Source organism: Amblyomma americanum, chromosome 8, assembly GCF_052857255.1.
Source record: "Amblyomma americanum isolate KBUSLIRL-KWMA chromosome 8, ASM5285725v1, whole genome shotgun sequence".
In the NCBI taxonomy this organism is placed as follows: Eukaryota; Metazoa; Arthropoda; class Arachnida; order Ixodida; family Ixodidae; genus Amblyomma; species Amblyomma americanum.
The window spans coordinates 115,512,375-115,532,877 of NC_135504.1; the positions used below are offsets into that span (position 1 = coordinate 115,512,375).

The 20,503-nt window shown below is 46.5% G+C and overlaps 1 pseudogene; it reads left to right on the forward strand.

The window, feature by feature from the left end:
- The first annotated feature begins 1,366 nt into the window (after window positions 1–1,366).
- LOC144102823 (U2 spliceosomal RNA) lies at window positions 1,367–1,488 on the forward strand (annotated as a pseudogene).
- The last annotated feature ends 19,015 nt before the right edge of the window (window positions 1,489–20,503 follow it).

Consider the following 20,503-nt stretch of genomic DNA (forward strand, 5'->3'; position numbering starts at 1 on the left):
TAATCATTTAGTTTTAGAGAGAACGCTCAAGCAGCCTGATTAGGTGTGATGCGAATGAAGTAATGCTGCTTCCTTCGTAGTAAAACTTCGCAGTATGGCTTCTTGTGGAAGTGCTGACTTTTGTTTGGATCATGGTTTAGGAGGGTTTAACCTCCCAAAGCCGCTCGGGCTATGAGGAACGCCGAGGTGAAGGGCTCCAGAAATATCGACCACCTGGGGCTCTTTAACGTGCAATGACATCACCTAATACATGAGCCTTTAGCATTTCGCCTCCATCGAAATGCGACCGCCGCGACTGAGATCGAACCCGCGTTTTTCGGGCCTGCAGTCGAGCGCCATAACCACTGAGCCACCGCGGTGACGTTGAATTTTGTCCAGCATCAAGACAAATCATTCCTCGGAGAACCAAAAATCACAGTGGATTTTTTTGGCACAGAAACTTGATTAAGACAAGGGATACAAAAAATAAAAAAGAACGCCTTGATAGCCGCTAGAAAGGGAATGGTAGAACAGACTATCGTCAGAGATTTTTTACAGAAAGTTTAACTTTATCATGATTGGTCAAATCTGCCAATTAACGTGATACCTGCATCTAACTGTTTCTCCCTTTCTCTCTATTAAAAGCTACGTTGTTTGAGGATATGTGTGCATGCCTGTTACTCAATAGCACGACCTCCCGTCGATACTGACAAACTTAGATTTTTCCTAAGCGTTCCCAAGCTTTAGTGCAGTCTGCGGGGCGTATCCCGTTATTTTTCCAAACTGAAGCAATTAAAATAGAAAATTACATGGCATAACTGCTCAATTCCTCAGATGTTGATCAACGTGACTCCCGGCTAGAGAAAAAACAGAATAGACAAAAAAGATTCATCATCATGCGATAAAATCTGCCCTATCGCCAGGTGCATAATGAGGAAAGGGAGCTCCTTGAATTCAGCTGGCGGATTTAAACGATAAAGGTATGCGAGACAATTGTCTGCAACACGCCGAAGCCGTCTTTCTGAAGGAAATAAGGCAAGGAGGAACCATAAAACAGGTGCTCTCGCCTTTGTCATTGCGCCATAAAAATTATTTGGTTCCCAAGGGCAGACCTGAGAAGAATTGCCTTAACTGAAAAAAATACACACAAAGGAAGCCAGCAGCGCTCGAAACATTGTAGCTCAAGAGAATGCTCCTATTTTTTAATTTGTGGTGTTGATTAAATGCCTTATTATGAGGGTAAATATAATATGGCTGAAAAATAATAGATTAAAAAGCAGAACAAAAACAATCACTAGCCGCCGCTCGTTTCGGATACCGCCAGTGGCATGTGATCGACGAAAACACAAAAGGAAAAGAGAAATCCGGTTCGGCGATTTTCTGTAGAATATCTGATACGGGTCTCAATTGAACTTATTTTTGGAAATGTGGCGGAGAGTTTGAAGGTTGCTTCACTTCCGCCACCGGTTGGCCCGGTATTGCACTGCCTCCGGGATCGGCCTGGGTCTTTATACCGCGCGTCTTTACTATCTTGTCTTTCTATACCATCTTTCAACTCTCCTTCTATCTGCACGTGGTAGCGATTGTGGCTCGGCTTAAGCCAGTGAGCAGGCCTGTGCACTTTCCTTCTCTTTCTTCCTGGCAACAACAGACAACAGACAATTTTCTTAAAGCAGTTCGATTTCTCACTATGATTGCTTTCATATTGACAATTTTTTTAACACTAAAGGTCGACGAAGGTTGTAGATTGGCACGTCTGGTCGGGGGGGGGGGGGGGGGAGAGGTTTAAGAACTTCATGGGGTGCACATAAACCATTGTGTTCCAGAACTTCGTTCATCTTAGGTCATGTTTTACTTCGGAACGTTTGTGAAAATCGGACGGTTAAAAATGTATTGGTACCAGAGCGTACAAAAATATTTTTATATCTCAGTCACGTGTTTGGAAAAAGGGCGATAGCAGCACTCAATAAGAATTTGAATTCGCTTTTTCTAGTCCCAAAAAAGTGTATATAGAAGTCAAACACTAAGAAAACAATGCCGCATTTTAACGCACGAAAGCTTATTATAACAAACTGATAACAGAAGACTAGCAAAACACAGTTTTGAAAACTACGTTGGACAGACCAGTCACAAGACCACCCTCCCAATTGTGCTGTACCATCTTAGTGGCCACCTTGACATATATTTCTCCCGACCTTTATTTTATTGCGGAGGTTCGAAGACTGTCACGGTGTTCTATGCAGATGATCCTTCTCGGTTAATCCCTTTTATTTTTACTGAAGGCTCCGCTGCTAGCGGAGGACGACAAAAGGCGGCAGAGTGCCTACGGCAAAATGTGCCAGCCACTGAAACATGTCCAGCTTTCTCGGGCAAAAATTTCGAAAATTGGAAAATTGTGAGACATTGTTATCGAAATATTGAATGTAATGGTGAATAATCCTGATATGTAGCAAAATATTTCTTTTAAAGTGTTTCCAATGATCGCATCTAAAAATAAGACTGGCATAGAAACCAATGAAAACCCTTTTGACTGTAGCAATAAAATGCGAATAGAAAAAGATACGACTTGTGTCATGTGACCTGCGGATATATTGATTGTTGTTGAGAAATCTTACAATATATGAGAAAATTGCGTTGATAAACGGTTTCCCGCTAAAAAAATGCTTTTGTCCGGACTTTCTGGGTATGTCCCCCAGCGTACTGAAAAAAAAAAAACGATTTCACAAGTGCAGCCTTCAACAAGCATTGCCATTCGAGAAACGAGACGTTGCATTGTCAGCGCGAAACGTAGCATATTCACAGTTCTTTGTCTGAGTGCATTGCTAACAAGCGCAATAGAGTGAGAGAGAGAGCATGGCGGTACGCTGAGAGCTCAGCACATGCGATAACGGGCGATTTTCAGCAGCATAGCAAAAAGCAGACCTTTGAAATATCATCAAAAAGGGTTAATGGTTTAGAATAACTGCGTCGTGACTACTTTTTTCCCCTCTGTCGAATGCAGAAATAGACTTTTATGCTTGGCGATTTTTACCAATACCCTCACTTTAGTACACACGTTATATCTTGTTTGGTTTGGTTTATGGGGGTCTAGCGTCCCAAAACGACAAGGAATATGAGAGACGCCGTAGTCAAGGGCTCCGGAAATTTCAACGAAATGTGGAATTGGGGTTCTTGAACGTGCACGGGCCTCTAGGATTTCGCCTCCATCGAAATTCGACAGCTGCGGCTGGGATCGAACCCGCGTCTTTCGTGCCAGCAGCCGAGCGCCATAGCCGCTGAGCCACCGCGGCGGCTTACACGTTATATTTGACGAATCAAGAGAAAGTCATGCTATATTTGAGGACAGCGGGAATTGCTATCGCATTCACGTAGTGAACTAGACGTACCGGCGGTGTTAAGCATCTTTGAGGCAATTTAACCATTAAAAATATGAACACAAAAGACGCCACCAGCATTTGTTCGTCGTGATAGATGTCACAACACTTTTTGTATCAGATGCCACGTGATTCCACAATCATTGGCCTGCCTTGCCCTCCCTCACACAAAGTGCTGAACCCTTTCCCCTCGCAAGATATAAAACAGTAAACGTCGTCGCCTGGGTGGCTTTTTTCCAGGCTGCGTCAAAACATTCCTGACAACGTAGCAACGCCTCGACTTCCGCCTGTTGAGTCCAAGGCTTAACCTAGGAAATCACGTTTTTACCCGCCATGTCTGTCCAGGACATGAAGGAACTGCGCTCATTGCTAGAAAGCCTCAGTCTCGACGAACTGTGGTGCATTAATGCCGCGGAGATACCCGGTCTTCCAGACCTGTGCGCCCTACCTCTGAGCACCGTGGCGAGCGAGATATACGAGGCTGTGAAGAATCTCCTGACGGTAGAAAAGCGGTTAGACTGCATTGCTCAGATCCGCTGCCGGCTGATGCAGCGGCACACCATCCGGGGGTGGAAGTTCTACCGCCAGGACCAACCGCCGACGGGAGAACTCTTCGATGCTGATTGCCATGGAGTCGTCCCTCAGACTTGTCCCCACCGACACCAGTGCACCCACGTATTCTTGGACCAAGCTCGGTGACCGCGTCTATGGTTGCTTTTTGATAAAAGCGAGCACGGAACGGAGTGTAAAATGGGATGCTGTCCACGTAATCTTTTGGACCAAGCAACCACTGATGGCTACTCAGACTACGAACGAAAGCATTGAAGAGCGACTACCGGAGGCTGTTCACTCGGCGCTCGGCGGAAATGCTGTGTGTATCCATGTGAATGCAAATGACAATCTCGAAGAGGGCGCACGAAATGCTATTTACTCTCTGCGCCTGGCTGCAGCACGACGAGAAAATAATCTACGTTACAAGCACTTAGCAACCTCAGCGGCAACCGGCGACTGCTCTCGAAGGTGAAGAACTGCTTTCCCATCCAGGAGAAAAAGGTCAGTGACATCGCTGTTGCAGCACAACTTTTTCAGGAAACATATCCTATCAAAATCGTGTACTTTTTTACCCATCAGTGAAATGGTTCAATGCGCAGCAGAATTTAGTTTTCGCAAAATTAAAACCCTTGTCTGGCGCGGAAGATTGGCATGCCCCATATCGCTTCCCTGGGATACAAAAACAAGTGCATAGCCAGGTGGTTGGTAAGGCTGCATCGATCTGAAAGACGTCGAAACAGCGCCGTCACGGGCATGTGCGCTTTTCGGCGAACCGGCCGGCGTGGGAGAGTTAGCAATAGGAACAAAATGTGCCAGCGTAAAGCGATATTTGCCGACCGGTTTTTGTAGTTCCTAATCTGTCTTTTGCTTATGCCAGTAGGCGCCGTCTTCTATGCGGACAACGTCACCGGTAGGAACAATTTTTCACGCCGCTTGACGCCGAGGACCACACTAATACGTGCTGTGGCGGGCAGTAGTACATGTATTCTATTTTTCTCTTCGTTTTCCATGTTACGCCAACGTCACTGACATTGCAGAGCCAGAAATTGTGGCCTTAAAGGTTGTCACTGTAAAACACTGAGAGCCTGTGTCCCGGAAACAGCAGCGAAACTTAAGTGGTGCTCCGCCTGTCCTAGTGACACAAACCCTCATTCGTGCTATGACTGCGATCAGCAATGGTACATATGTTATGGATCTGCATTGCTAGTAGCATAGAGAGCGTGGTTTTAAAGGGTCAGAATTTCAGTTTGAAAACTGAAGATGCACGTTCGTGTGGTAAGTGCAGGTCGATTATGTAACTAGGTAAACATTATGTGCACGATTTGCTCTCGCAGATCCGTTATCGCAGAAAACATCTGCTATCACAGTTTCTGCTGCTTGCCGATAAGAAAGCTGTACACAGATTTCTCGGACTGTCCGAGTATTACCGGCGCGCACACATTCACAGTGACAGTCTCTCAGTTAAATTGAATTGTCCAAAATGGTACTGGTTCCAGTAAGAGAAGCCACCCCTCCCTGCTTATACTTGTAGATAAAAGCGTGGCCAGCTATCTTGCTAATGCGTCGCCGCAGTAAGAGTGTGTCATCCCTGATATCCTAACGTTTTGCGAAAACAACCCTGCATAATAATCCGTCCAGCAGTATATAACGTTTAAACCTTATTCGCACATTGCTTTTTATTAACTTTTGTAGACTTCAATCATATACGACTTGCATAGGCAGATCTGAGTCCGATGGATGCGATCGCCTTTACTTGTGTATCAATGTCAAAGAATAGCTCAGCGATCGATACAAATGTAATCTTCAGTTTTCGAATTGTGGCCTTTGACTAAAGCATTCTGTCATTTTCGCCCTCTATAGCTGACGCCAGACAAGACGAGGCTGCTGAATGCCCACTCATCTCCGGTATCGGTCGAAGGAGTTTGCGTCTAGAGAAGGCCTCAAACACATCTGGCGTGAGTCCCACCCTCCAGATACGCAGAACTGATGCTCGTGCAAGCGTTGCTCTTAAAGGAGCTTTAACAGGTAAGCCGTATTTGTTTTGGAGGTGCGGAGATTTTGTATACTGCGTTTATCAGAACTACGATCGTTTGTCACCGTCAGTAACAGGCTTGTGTGGAGCGGTGCCGTTAATGCGATGGGTGCCTCTAGCGCAGGGGAAAGCAACCAGCGTCCTTGGTGCCACAGAAACTTTCATACTGCTACCGTGCGCTGGATCATTTGTCCTCCTGAGTATTAGGTATCTAACCCGGCACTGATGGCTGCCAAAGGGTGCTGAAATGGGCTTGTGTGATTAACAATTATGTATAATTTAGCGCATACAGGCTCGGCCAAAACAAATAAAATGCACGCAAGACGTAATTTCATAATTAGTTTATTACAAAGATAAATATAAACCTTAAAAGACCAAAAGCACATAAAAATTTTGTAAAAAGCGGATGTACAACAAAGATTAGCAGGAAAACGGATAAAAAACATACATGCTCCGGTGATAGACGGGCTGTTTAACCGTGGTTCTGGAAAAGAAAGTTGGTTACCCGTCAAATGAGCAGAAGCAGCGCTCATGCAGCTACTGCTGAAGTTTCATGGGAGAAAAGCTCTTACAACTGCCCCCGTTGGTGCGTGCGTTCTTACCTAGCACCCCGGTTTCTCCGAAGAGCAGGTGGTTTGAGTTATTAGCTTTCCCTCCAGACAAATGAAACTAAGTGAGAGAGCGCTGGAGCGTGCGTTTCCTTTCTTCTGTCTGCGTCTCTCTGTTTAGTACAAGCATAAAGCTGTGTCTGTGAATGGAAGGGGAGCATAGGGTAGGCAGAATGGAAGTCACCACTATGCCCGCTTGTGAGTCTGCTGCTCGAATCAGCGTCCCTACCGGAGGAGGGGAGAACTAGTGGCCTGGACGCGAAGGAAGCGTCTATCGTCCCGTCTTTCAATCATGCGATCTCAAGCTTGTGGCGCATAAGTTTGAACAGTAATTTCTGACACTGTACTTAAGTCTCAAAAGTAATTAGATGTGGACAAAAAGTTTTTGTGGCAGCATGCTGCGAGGAACTATCCCGCACTTACATTACTGATAGCAAATCCACTTACTTCTAACCTCTCCATTTATCACTGCAAAGTCCCCTTAAACCTTACTATTAATCTGTGATTAGGCTTCGTATGTCTGATCCTGAGGATTTCGCGTTCACGAATGTTGCATACTTATGCTTGGCTGTCACGCAGTTGTGTTGCAGGTTCGTTTATTTTCTGTTTAGGCTCTCGCTGTTGGTCGGTGGTTATTGTTTATTTCACGAACACGAATTTACAGGTTCTTCGCATATAATAATAGATTCCAAGAAGATGCATAACTCTAGATAATTCGATCATGATGAAGTTCTCGATGAGCAAATTTAGCGAGAAACTGTCTAGTAATGCTTGCAGCGTTGTTCATTATTTTGTTTTGCATTGGAAAATTCTTTGCTCCAAATTCTTTACCAACGTTCTTATCATAAAATGCCAACAAGGACACAGCAATCCATGATATGCGAACGCATTGCTGTCCGGCTGCTAGAAAAGGATTGTCTTAAAAATGATCTTAGATTCTGTTAGCACTTTGTGCAAGCACACGAATCCAATAAAGTTCTCGTCTCAGCGTGAACTGACAAATGCTTCGAGTAAGGCAATTCAACTTCGCAAACATTTTCATTGCGCATCAGAACGCATATGTAGGTGCTTTAAAACACGTGTCTTAACGTTGAATTTAAAAGTTCTTGTGTCACAGAAAATGGTGTGCACATACGTAGTATTACCGGCTGCGGAAGGGCTTCATTGGGCCATCAAAACAATATAAGTATGAAAGTTACAAAGGTCTCGTTGAAGACACCGCTGCTTTGCAACGACTGCGAGATTACAGCTAGGTGGTACTATGTAGGAAGTTTTTTTCAGAAGGGTCATATCAGAATTTTAACATTATTTCCTGCTTATTTAGCATAAAACGATACCGCACACTTACATGACCCTCGTGTCCAAAAATGCTACCAAAATTTCCAGACTTAAACGAACTAATTCAAAGAAAAACTTGTTTTGGGAACATTGGTGGATACTGTAAAAGCAAATTAAACTGGAGTAGGTTTTCCTTTCAAGAAACATCGCCAAAACCCAAACTTCTTATACAAGATATATATTTGTCCAGTCATAAAGCGCGAAGTTAAGCTGCACCTTGTGAAGCACAAAACTTTGCAGAACATTCTACTTTTGGTTTCTTCGCAATGCTGGCTGGCTCGTAGAACTCACACTTGCATTTGTTATTTGTGGTTACAGTTTTGCAGCTCGTATAGAAGTGGGGCACTCACGGACGGAGAAGATAAAAGTACGCCCAACAGTTCGGCCGATCCTTAGATAGCGCAAGAAGAATGTTCAGCCAAGCCACTACTTATTCTCCCTGAGAGTACACAATTCTATCCGGATGCTGAGTTGCCGCTTCAGAAGAGTATTACAAATCTGCCTGTAAACCGAAGAACTTCTGTCCCTACTGTGCAGTGCAACTCAACTGCATCACTCTACTGTTCCACATTCCCATTTACATGACAGCTCGTAGGCTTAAGTTGTTGCTGTCATCAACGCGTGGAGTGAACAATTTTTGTATGTCTAGGATGTTAGCGGGCTGGATCGTATGCATGGGGATAACCTTTATCACCATTCTGTAGGTAGGAAAGAGCTGCCGTAGCGACATCCCTCTTTGTGCTGGGTGGGAGTGGCGGGCTTGCATTTTACAAAAAAAGCATCTAATTGTGCAGTTTCGTCTGTGCGCTGTTTGTGGATTAACGTTTATTGCCATTGCAGCGCTGAACTTTTTTGCAAATATAAATGTTCAGATTGGAAATATTTTTGTCGTAGGCTGCGCCAGCTAGCGAGAAACGTGTGTTTAAAGACATAGATTCGAAGACAACCCTCTGGGGGCGCTTCGTGAACCATGAAACTATTGAAAACATTTCAGTCATTTTGCCCGCAAATTAAGAACGCACCTATTGCAGTGCGAACGTCTGATAACTGCTCGGGTAGCATGGATTACTTCGTAAACCATTATTCTTTGCCATATATCAGCTACGTAACACTGATTGCTTCCATCGCCTTTGCCATGCTATGTATTTCATGCATCGAACCTCTGCATTAACAGCAATGTTATCATGCGCTTCAAAACTATCGATTTCTTCTTGCGTATTTGACTTTTGTGGACTGCTGAAATCAGCCATAAGGAGCCATCGTTGTGACCTTTATGCCTCTAGACGCAACGTACACAGTACACTGAGCGAATGATAAAGGAATGTGAAACAGGCAGACATTTTTGTGTCGCTGCGCTATTGTAACGATGTTACGAGTTGTAATGCGAATGCCAAGCTCTAAGAAGTATTTAGTGTTCAAATTTAAAACTGACGCACAGGATAATAAGCCTGTCAACCAATAATACATGTCGAATGGCTAAATAGTTCAATTGGCCTCAAGGAACTGGGTAAAGTGCGGATAGTGCGAGTTCCAGAACTCGTTTTTTTTGTGCGCATGTGATCGACATTCATTCAGTGTATTCTGTGGCAGAAAGCTCTTTTTTGTTGTTGTCTTGGGCAGTCAGAAACGTGTTCAAAGGCAGCTCAACTTTCTCAGCAAAAAGAAATGCTCTTACCGTTTTAAAAAAGATTTTTCAGTGCAAATTGTTAAATGGCCGGAAAGAAGCTGTACATAGGGATATAAACTACTTTTAACGGGAACATTTTTTATTTCTTCATTTATTCTTTTATTCTTAGCTCTTTCTAATTTGACGCGTGTAATACAACTAAGCTGCAGGCTAAATCAGCAGGACGAATGTGTGATCCGTATCGCGCTGCGCTCGCTGCAAAAAGTACTGCTCCAGATTAGGAAAATTTAGAGGAGAGGTTCCTATCGGTTAGGGCGATATAAAACTGGCGACACCGCACCGTGCATACGCACGACAAAAATCGAGGGGTTTTATGGTTTCGCGCATGCGCCCTGGTGCCCTGTATTTCCCCTACATTCCTAATTGATAGGACCGCCTTATCCTAACGCTCTCTAATATGGATGCTGCTGGGCAGTTGCCTTAATGTGACACGGTTCGAAATTCGCGGTGTCAACACATCGAAAACTTAGTCGCAATTATTTGCGGTGTGCTCGGCATTGCGCTACACTGTAATCTCCCATTTGGTACTAATCTTTTATCGCGGTATTTTACTGGATATTTCCGAGACAAGGCTATCAGACATCGCTGTATAGCTCGCAATATGCATGGATGAGCAATGTTTAGAATATACTTTAACATGCTCTGTAACTGCTTGCACATGAAAACCAGAACTTTTAATAAACTTTTATTGTATGCCCCACCTTTTTTGTCTTTATTATATCGCTGAGATATGCTGCTCACTTCGTCATTCATGTTTGCTGGTTCCTTTGCGGAAAACGGCAGTGCTCTCTGCCAGTCAGGAATGCATTTTTTTCATTTTTCAACCACTTCGAAGGATCAATGAACGTTGTCTGTTATTGTCTTGTCATTGCGTCAACATAGGAAGACTGCAGGGCATTGCAAGAAGGGCCGCTTGCTTAACTTCTTGGCGAACTACGCTGACGGCAGGAAGTGGAAGCTGTACTGCGTAGTGCACTTGACAATTTGCAGTGCCGTTGCAACTTTTCAATGTAGAAGTCCGAGCCTCAAATTTCTTAAACGGCGGAGCGCCACGAGATGCCTCGTGCCTCTCCGGACAGGAAAACCTACAAATCTCGGAAAGAACAGAGAAAAATGCTTGCAATTTTTGCCATTGACTCCACTGTGGTTTTGCAAACGCTGCTCATGTCAGCGCTTCGCTTGTTTTTGTTGTGCACGTAGAATCCAGGCATTCGAAATAGTAAAACTCTTAAAAGTCTCCTGACCAGCAAATTGCAAAATTTTCTAAGTTCGGTAAAAACAGATTCAAGAAGATCAAAAGAATGGTTTCCAAATCATCCGTGGTGGCTTCGCGGTCAATCGGAGTTTGCGGGCTTAAACGCATGCGCAGTGGCTGCGTTTTATGCGATCGCACATGAAGCTCGCTGTTGCTGAATGGCCTCATGATGGCGGCTCGTGTCAGATACGGTCGTGGTGTGACATAAAAATAAACAAAATTCGCCCGCAACCAGCAGACGAAACCAAGGCGGCGCGAAGAGATCGGTAGCGCTGGCACATGCATTGGACCACTACGCTATCGCCGCAGTCTTCCATTCCGTGTTACACTGCTAGTCTCCGCTTCCTCCGCCATGCAGGGACCGAGTGGCATGACCACAGATGCCGCACTGGCCAGTACTTCCTGGCCACTGCTTCCAAAGGCGAGCAACAGGCACCAGAGGCTCATCCCACCCACCACCAATCCCTCTTACTCTCATCTCAAAAGCCCCTTTAATTCCGAAACCACGGTTTCACTTCCACCCAATAGCCCGTCTACAACTCAGCACACGAACAATACATTGAAACACAAGAACAAGTCCAGCTGTCTTGGGCAAAAAATTTTGAAAATTAGAAAATTGTAAGACACTGATACGGAAATATTGAAAATAATTGGCCAATGCTCTGATACGCAGCAAAATATTCTCTTTAAAGTGTTTTCAGCAATCGCAACGAACAGTTAAGATTGCCATAGAAAAGCAATGGGGAAAGATTTGCGACAGCAAAAACGTGGATAGAAAAAGATAATACAAGGTTGCCTTCTTAGGGTTTTCAGATATACTGATTGTTATGGTGAAGTTCTTCATAAAATCAAAAATTTGCGTTCAAAAACGGTTTCCCGATCAAAAATGCGTTTGTCCAGAGTAAGTCGGTATCGCGTACAATCGTTGTCGCTTAACAACTTAACAAGGTAAAAACTACTATCACAGCAATCGCAACTTTCGTAAACCGTAATGGACAGGCTGGAGGTGCTGGTGTACGGACGCATAGAAAAATACTAAGCTCCAATTATCAACTTATTTGAACTGACCACCTACAGAGCGTGGCCGAGGTGGCTCAGAGAACATGGTTATCCGCTGCCGACCAGAAAGAAGCGGGTTCGGTCGTGGCGGCGGCAGTAGCATTTCGATGGAGGCAAAATTCTAGAGGCCCATGAACTGTGCGCGGTGAGTGCACGTTTAAGAACCCCAAGTGGTCGAAATTTCCGGGGCGCTTCACTGGTTTCTGTTATAGCCTGAGTCGCCTTCTCTATAAACCCCTATAAACTTTCTATGATATCCCCGCTGGTACAGTATTACTCAAAAAACTGCATATCCCTCTATCACCAACACCCACCTGCACCCTGGCCCAGCAGCTCCATCCACATCTCAATAGACCCGCCGAGAACTAGTACACAGACGCCGACCATACAAACTCCCAAACCGCGGTGGAACGAGATGCTGTAGTTTTGCGCTAGAACTGACGAAGAATACGCCGAAAGCAAGCTCCACTCAACCTCTACATTGCTCACACCCCAGATTCATCTCACGTGACTGCCCTACAAGAAACAGGAACCACCAACAATATATTAAAGCTTGTCCAGTGACAGCTTCAACACCTCGCACATCCTTACCCATCCTAAAAATCTTGATGGTTATCGACCCACCCCTACAGAATCCGCGACTATGGCTGCGGAGTTTTCGCTGTCCAATTCATCTCCAAGACACAAGCACATGACCTCACTACACTCAACTTTGGTAGCCTACACAAAGATAATGCTAAATCTATCCCAGGAATATTGCGCTCCTTTATCAGCTCCCAGCTCTAAGTCAGCGGAGGCATTAACGCCTGCCACAGTTCATGGGTTTACCTATACAACACTCCTAAAAGCAACATCGTCTCTACCACTATGAGTGACTTTTGTCTTTGGCTCTTATCCGCCCCAACCACACCCACAAGTAGCGGCGCAATTGTTACCAGGAGCACCACTCCCATGGTGACGTCGCACAGTGTCCCTGAAGATAACCTCAACTTCTCACAAACTGAAACAGACCGCGCACCTATATTGCGGCAGGCCAAGAAGCGCACCCCACCCCCCTCTCTCTGTCTTACGAAAGCTAATTAGACCAAGAGGGGAAGCTAGCTATAAACACCACTCGCAAACAATTAGAGAACACACCTGTGGCACCCTCAGGTAGACCCACACCTCTTACATGTATGGGAAGCCCGCCAAAGGATCCTTAGACGCTGGCGTCGACCACGACTGAAACGCAAACTCCGCTTCTCTAAAAGAGCCACACGCAACCAGGGCCTGTCAGAGAGAAAAGCCCCTAATATGAAAGCTGCCATCATCACCAGCAGCTTGTCTAATCCCCTTTGTTATCATTTGTTCAATAAAACGCAGCACAGGAAAGCTGATGTTCTTAGTAGACAGCCGACCGCCTCAGCGCTCAGCCTGCCACAGTCGCTTAGCACAAGTCACATACTCGAATAAGGAACCTAAAATAATATCCTAGAACTATTGGAAGCCCATCTAAGCAACCAGATACGTCGAATAACCAGCACAGAAAACCGGCCAACATCTTCCTCGGCATCTTCACCCGCAACCACGTCCTGCTCACTTGCGCCCAACAATCGTATCATCCCACCCGATATACAGGGCCAATTGCGCATAAGACCTTTACCTCGAAATATGATCCATGCGTTACATTCTGGTGCATGACAGGCACGAGCTGAGTATTACATGAAACAGCAGGCAAGATACGACATCCTATACGCTGATGCGGCTCAACACGCCCTACCAGGCTATTATATCGCCGTATTATACAATCGGGCCCATAGGTGCCCTCAATGCCGACCACTCTTCTAAGGATAAGGGCTCTACCACAGCCATGACGCTCATGCATGCTACATATGATCTCAACATTACAGAACTCTGTGCCGACTTACAACCTGTGTAATGTCAATATCGGCAGAGCATCATCACATCAACCGCCCGACGCATTCGCGCATCGGGACACACGCTTACCAAAGAGACAAGTATTAGGTGTGTTCCTTGGAATGCATCGATGCCTACTGAAAAGAACGTTCATGCGCTGGGCCGAGAACTATCCTTGTTGGCTGCGGACGATCGGAGGCCGAATCCACAAAGAAAACCTCGCGGGCTTTTGTCACGTACCACCAAATCACCTCTAATTGAAAAAAAAAATTGCCGGTGTTTAGCTTTCGTTAAATCTGGAGTGAGGCGATTGCTACAGCTGGTAGAGTGGAACTTGGTCACGTTACCAATCGCGTGACAAACCACGTGATAAGCCACAGCGCCTCCACCGGGTGCTGCTCAGCATCTTGTGACCAACCACGTGCCAGCGTGGCGGTGCAGCCACAGGGTGGCAGCGCCACCACCGCCACGGCGCCGCCACGCTGAAGGCTCGAAATGCCACCACAATGCATCTATCGCTAAAAAACGACTTCACCCTCACATTACCTTACTGTACACTAGGCTGAAAACACAGCGCGGTCTGGAGGCAACTACAAGCAGATTGCTACATCTCACCTCACCTGCATTATCGCTGCTACCATACCTTGGTCCTCTCAATCAACTCAACATATGAGGCCGCCAAAAAAACCCTCACACAATACCTTTGGGAATGGCCCGAACCCATGGCTGTTTCTCGCATATCGAACCCATCCTCCTCCTCATGGGAGGCCGCTCAGCTAGTTTCTCAACCGGCTGGCCAAACATGGCTAGTGGACAGTTCTCTTCGTGAAGGCCAGGCTCATGGACTCCTGGACAAGTAGGAGCCTATCCTTGAGGTCGTTTTGCACTTTTGTTAAGATAAAGTTCTCGCCACCACTACCTTCTCGAGTTGTCCTTTGGATGTCGTTGTCTTCAACATCCTCCGCTGACGCGCGGGTACTTGTACGTGAAGCAGAAATTTGAATATGTGATTTCTTACTTTGAGGGAAATAATGCACTGAGAACCACAATCTTAGAAGCATGCAGCGCTTGACAGGAACAAGCTGGAGAGAGGGAATAAATAACAATTGGAAAAGTCGCGTGCGCAGATCTCGCAAAGTTGAAGAACACCATACAAAACAACACGTGATCTGAGCCATGAAAATGAGAATTGTTTGTGTTACTCAAAGGTATCCCAATGTTAGGCGTAATCGGTGATGAAGCGTCCCGCTGTGTTTTGTATAGAAGTGAAGCGCAAGTGGCGCCTTAGTGTTAAGTGATGTGAGTGAAAGTTACAGATCCAGACGTGGTCGAAAGTATTGCGCAGCACTCCACTACCGCACCTCTTGTTACTTTCTTCACCGCAGCCTAACTTTCTTGCCCCACGCAACCGCATTGCTAGTCTCATTCTGAGGAACGCCGGGGGCATTTATGTATTTGTGTGAGTAGTTGCAGCTGGCAGAGAAAATGCCAGCGATGGAAGAAAAATAGGGTGGTGACTTCATCAAGCGTCCGTATGCTGGACATAGCAAACCGGGCAGAGCCAATTCAGTCGTCTATTTATACTCTCGACTAGCCGGTCTCCATGAAGAGCCACTTTAACCGATTACAATGGTGGAAAACTTGTGCTCATGGAAAATTGTAATCATGAAAAATTGTGAAATGTTCCTGGTGGTGTAGAACGGTTTCTCGTTGCATACAGCTTGCATGTTCTAGTCTAGTCAAAGAGTAACTTGCGGCACTGATTCGGACTAACGGCAGCTGCACCACAAATTGTATGCCTTCCCAGACCCTTGGTCTTTTCTCTTAAGGCGCGGTTGAGGTTACCTCCGAGATGTGAGAGAGTTAGTTCGCTATTTCTTTTCTTGAATGATCTACTTTTGCGTCAAAAAGGTGATGCAACAATTCCTCATAGAGCGTTCCTGCAGGTGTCATACGGACGTGTTTTGTGTTTATGGTGGGTGTGTGGGCGGGTGTCACTGCATCCAGAGATAGTATTGCTTTCACATTTCCACCCCTAAGCAGTTTCAAGTGTCTTTGCGAATTTTTGTGTTCCGTTCCGAAATGATCTCTGTGCATGAATGCGTTTCGCCAGTTTTTCTTTTTGTAATACTCTCAAGACACTGGTCGGGCGATACAGCTGGAGTGCAATGCATAAGTTTACAGGGACAAGAGAAAAGCGCTGACATACACGCAACGGTATGAAACAGAACAAATAACAACAGTGCACCTGCGCCAACTTTTCACTCGTCATAACGAGCTTGCACCAAACGCGCGACTCATTCTTTCTAGCAGTGTTTCGCGGTAACTCTTTTAATGTTTGTAGAGACAGAATGTTGTGAAAAGCATGCGAAGGTGGGGTCTGTGCGGCATTTTCAAGTTTTAACTGAAAGAACACGGGACCTTTGTCTCCACTCGAGGCCCCTAGCCTCAGCCAGTCGCCTTTGGCGCTTTCTCCGCCGACCCTCACATCGGCTGTGCAGCGATATATGTGGTCAAACTGAGGGAGTTGTAGACGTGCGCAACCATGATTCGCGACCCGGGTTTAGTGGATTACCCCAAAGGTTATAAAGAATCACTGTTCACCAACGCGCCCCACAGCTCCTTGTTTGAAACAACTACTGCGGCAATGTTTTGCTTTCGGTAGTATATTTGGATTCTTTATGAAATCTTGTTCCCGTTTGTCTAAATGCATATAGGCACAAATATTAATTTTTCACTCAATGACTTTTTCCATCGCGCCTACTAAAGTCTTTATTCTTAATATGAGATGTGCTGAAATAAATTAAACTTAATGCCAGTCGCTTGGGCGACTCGACAGATAAATACGTGACTGGTCGCCGTTACAACTACGCTCATTGACCGCACATCGATTTCTTTTCAGATTCATTAATTTTTCGTTGTTGGCGTCTTCGTTCTCGCCCCTTTCTTTTAACGCCGCGGTACCGGCAATTCGCTGCTTAATTTTTCATCATAGTTCCCTGGGAGTTCGCTAGAGCTGGTGGCGCCGTTGTGCAGCGGTTCCACATACCCCTCCTCTCCTTTTACTGAAGGTGGTCAAAATTTCCGGAGCCCTTCACTACAACGTCTCTCACAGCCTGAGTCGCTTTGGGACGTTAAACCTTATAAACCAAAGAAAACATGCCTCTCCTACTGCAGTATCTAGGCAGTGGTTAACCGATGCGCCACTGCCTTGCGATGGCAGGTTTTTCCATCTATGGCGCTTGTGCTACTCAGGTTGCTCTTTCCGGTTAACCTCTCGCGAATAATCATACCATTTACTGGCATCTGCCACTTAGGGCAGTTTGCTTACACTCCGGTGGGAGGGGCTTCGCTTAGGGCATCATTCTTTCTCCGTGAGATGTCTCCTCTAATGTTGACGCATTAATCATTGTAGGCATTATTTGCCTAATGGACATTTATTTCTTGATTCACATAAGCGAAAGCAAGATAACCACGCTCCATTATCATTATGAAGTGAATTTCAAGAGAGGGCAAACGTAGCAGCGGGCGTTGAGAGTGAGGTGGGCGGATCAGATAAGGAATTAGTTTGCGGCAATAAGGACGTCGCCGCTAACAAATATACGGATTTATTTGTAGAGATATGTGACGGGCTTCTGTACTGCAGTTGGATTAGTCAGGATGATGATCAATACATCTGGTACATATGAGTACAAGCGAAACACAGTAGTAATAATAATTCCTCTGCAGGCATACTATCGATAGGCGTTTTCAGCAGAAGTAAAATTTAAAAACATGCTACCTAGCTAATAAAATTCGTGCTTATTTTCAGAGTCTCATAGCAATGCTGAGCGGTCAAGTGGAGTTTTTAGACGTCTTTCCTGTTTCGTTTGAGCCACATGCTGTCCCTTCTTTACAGCCGTGTCGGCTAGCTCCACTAAGTGCAATGGTCTAACGGGGGCTTAGGCCAGTACTCAGGCGGCGAAGCCACGGCGGCGACAGAGTCTCTACTCTGTCCACGCCAGCAGGTTCTCGTTCTGAGCGATCGCAGTGCCCCTAAGATAATGTACCTCTTCTTCTTCACAATGGCTCCGGGGAGAAAAGGAGTTATCCTGGCGACTCTTGGCGCCGACCGCGCAACCGGGTCGTAGTACGGCTTGAGTCGTTGGACATGCACGTTCTCGCGACCACGTCAGGGGAAATCGGAGGACATTGTGAAGTGCTCAATAATGTAGTTGACTTTACGTGCACTGCAGGACTCTGTAAGGGCCATGGTATTCGGAAAAAAGTTTCTTTGAGAAGCCGGGGGCAGAGGAAGGGATCCACAGCCAGACGAGTGAACCGGGTGGAAAATCAAAAGATTAAGCTGACCGTGGTTACGGCGGTGTTTTTGGCGCCCCTAAGTGTCTGCCGTGAGCGACCGTGCAGTCTGGCGGCAGTCTTCTGCGTACTCGGCAGCTTCAAAAACAGTTGTACACTCAGATGAGGCAGGGCGGTATGGGAGAACTTTAACAAGCTTTAACGACGTCAGACAAGACGACGCGTCCTCTGTCACTGTGGAGTTCACGAGGAGCACCGTGGCGAAGTATAAAGCGCTGCACAATGAAGGATGCCATTTCACGAGCTGTAGCAGCCGGGACCGTGGCTGTTTCTGCATACGGGGTCAGGTGGTCAATGACAACAATGACCCAGCGGTTGTCAGCAGCGACGTACGGCAAAGGGCCGTGTAAATCTGTGCCAACACGGTCGAAGGGGCGAGGCGGGCAATGTATGGGCTGCAACTCTCCAGCAGAGTGATGAGCCAGTTGCTTACGGCGTTGGCAGGACGGGAAGGAGCGCATGTACTTCTGTATGAAGCTATGCATGCGGTGCCAACAGTACCGGCGACGAATGCGAGTGCACATCTTGAATACTCCCGCGTTACCGCATTGCAGGTCAGCGTGGAAACAGGTGCAGATTTGAGACCGAAGATGTCGTAGAATAACAAGAAGCCATTTCCGTACATCAGGGCTATAGTTCCACCGATTAATCACACGAACTGCAAAATGTGAAGCTTGGCGACGAAGGGCGCGGGACGGTGGAGCCGCAGATGGGTCGGAGAGAACGTCAAGAAGACAAGTATACCATGATATTTACGCTGCTCAGAAGGCATGTCGCAGGCACTGAGCGAAGACGCAGAGTATTTGAGGGCAGAGAGCCTGGCAAGCTCGGCTGGTAGCGGGGAGTGGGACAGAGCATCAACGTGCTGATGCTAGCGGCCTGACTGACATACGACACGTATATTATATTCTTGTAGACGATGAGCCCATCGTGTCAGGCGACCGGAGGGATCTTTTAGCGAAGAAAGCACACATAGGCATGGTGGTTGGTGACCATGTCAACATGACGGCCATAGAGGTAAGGTCGGAACCTGCCAAGGGCCCACACAATGGCCAAGCACTCTTTTTCCGTCACGAAGTTGTTGGATTAGGCTTTCGTGAGTGTGCGGCTGGCGTAAGAATTCACGCATTCCTCGAATACATACTTGCGTTGGGCGAGCAAAGCCCCGAGGCCAATGCCACTGGCGTCCGTGTTACTTCGGTTGGGGCTTGCGGGTCGGAGTGACGAAAGATGGGTGGTCCCATGAGGAGACTGCGCAAGGTGTTGTGTGCCTCGTCGCAGGCAGGCGACCGACTCGAAAAATCCACGCGGCTGCCGAGAAGCTGAGTTAAAGGGGCAACAATGGCCGCAAAGCTGCAAATAAACCGTTGAAATTAGGAACAGAGGCCTAGGAAGCTGCGCAGCTCCATCGCGACTTCCTACCAACACAATTTACACCAGCCTCCAGACCGTCTTCTCCATTATGGAGTCTGCCTCAGCGTCGTGTGCTTCTTTCCATACCGGGCATCAAAAATAAGGCTGGTTTATTGACGGCAGCACTAAAACAGGCAAGTCTAGAATATTTGCATGAGAAACACGGAAACTGACTGCACGTTTGCACCGATGGCTCAGTGACCCCTTCCAGTTCATCGGGCTCCGTAGTTATCCCCGTAAGGACCATACTTAAGAATGTGAAAATATTGAACCAGACTTCATCGACTGGTGCAGAACTTACTGCTATTCGCGTCGCCATTGAGCATATCAGTGAAGAAACATCCCAGCAATGGTCTATTTTCACTGATTCAAAGGCAGCCCTCCAAGCGTTACAATCTGCTCTTGGTCATGGGTCCCATGAACAACTTGTCGCTGAAATCCGAGAGCTCCACCACACAGCTATCAACAACGGGCACTATATTGTTTACCAATGGCTGCCAGGACACAGCGGCATCGCAGGCAACCACCACGCGGACGAGGCCACGCAAACTGCTCACCATGAGGGTGATTGCGTGTCCATCCCTATCTCGAGAGCCGACGCAGCGGATAGGCTTAGACCACTGTCGCGGGGCATCACGCTTGCCGCGTGTAATTCAGGCCAATTCTCGCATTCGCGTTTAAAATCCTTAGACCCAGATCTTAAGCTTCGGCTTCCATCCAGCCAACCCCGACGTGAAGCAACTTTGTTGTGCCGCCTGTGGCTTGCTGTAGCTTTCACCAAGCACTACTCCTTCTTAACAGGTATGGCTGACAGCCCTGCATGTGCCATCTGCGGGTTTGATGAGACAATAGCCGACATTCTTTGTGAATTCCCTGCCTATAGCGCCAAAATACAGTCTCTCTGCCGTGCACTGGAGCATCTCTACCTGCGCCCACTGACGGAAACGAATA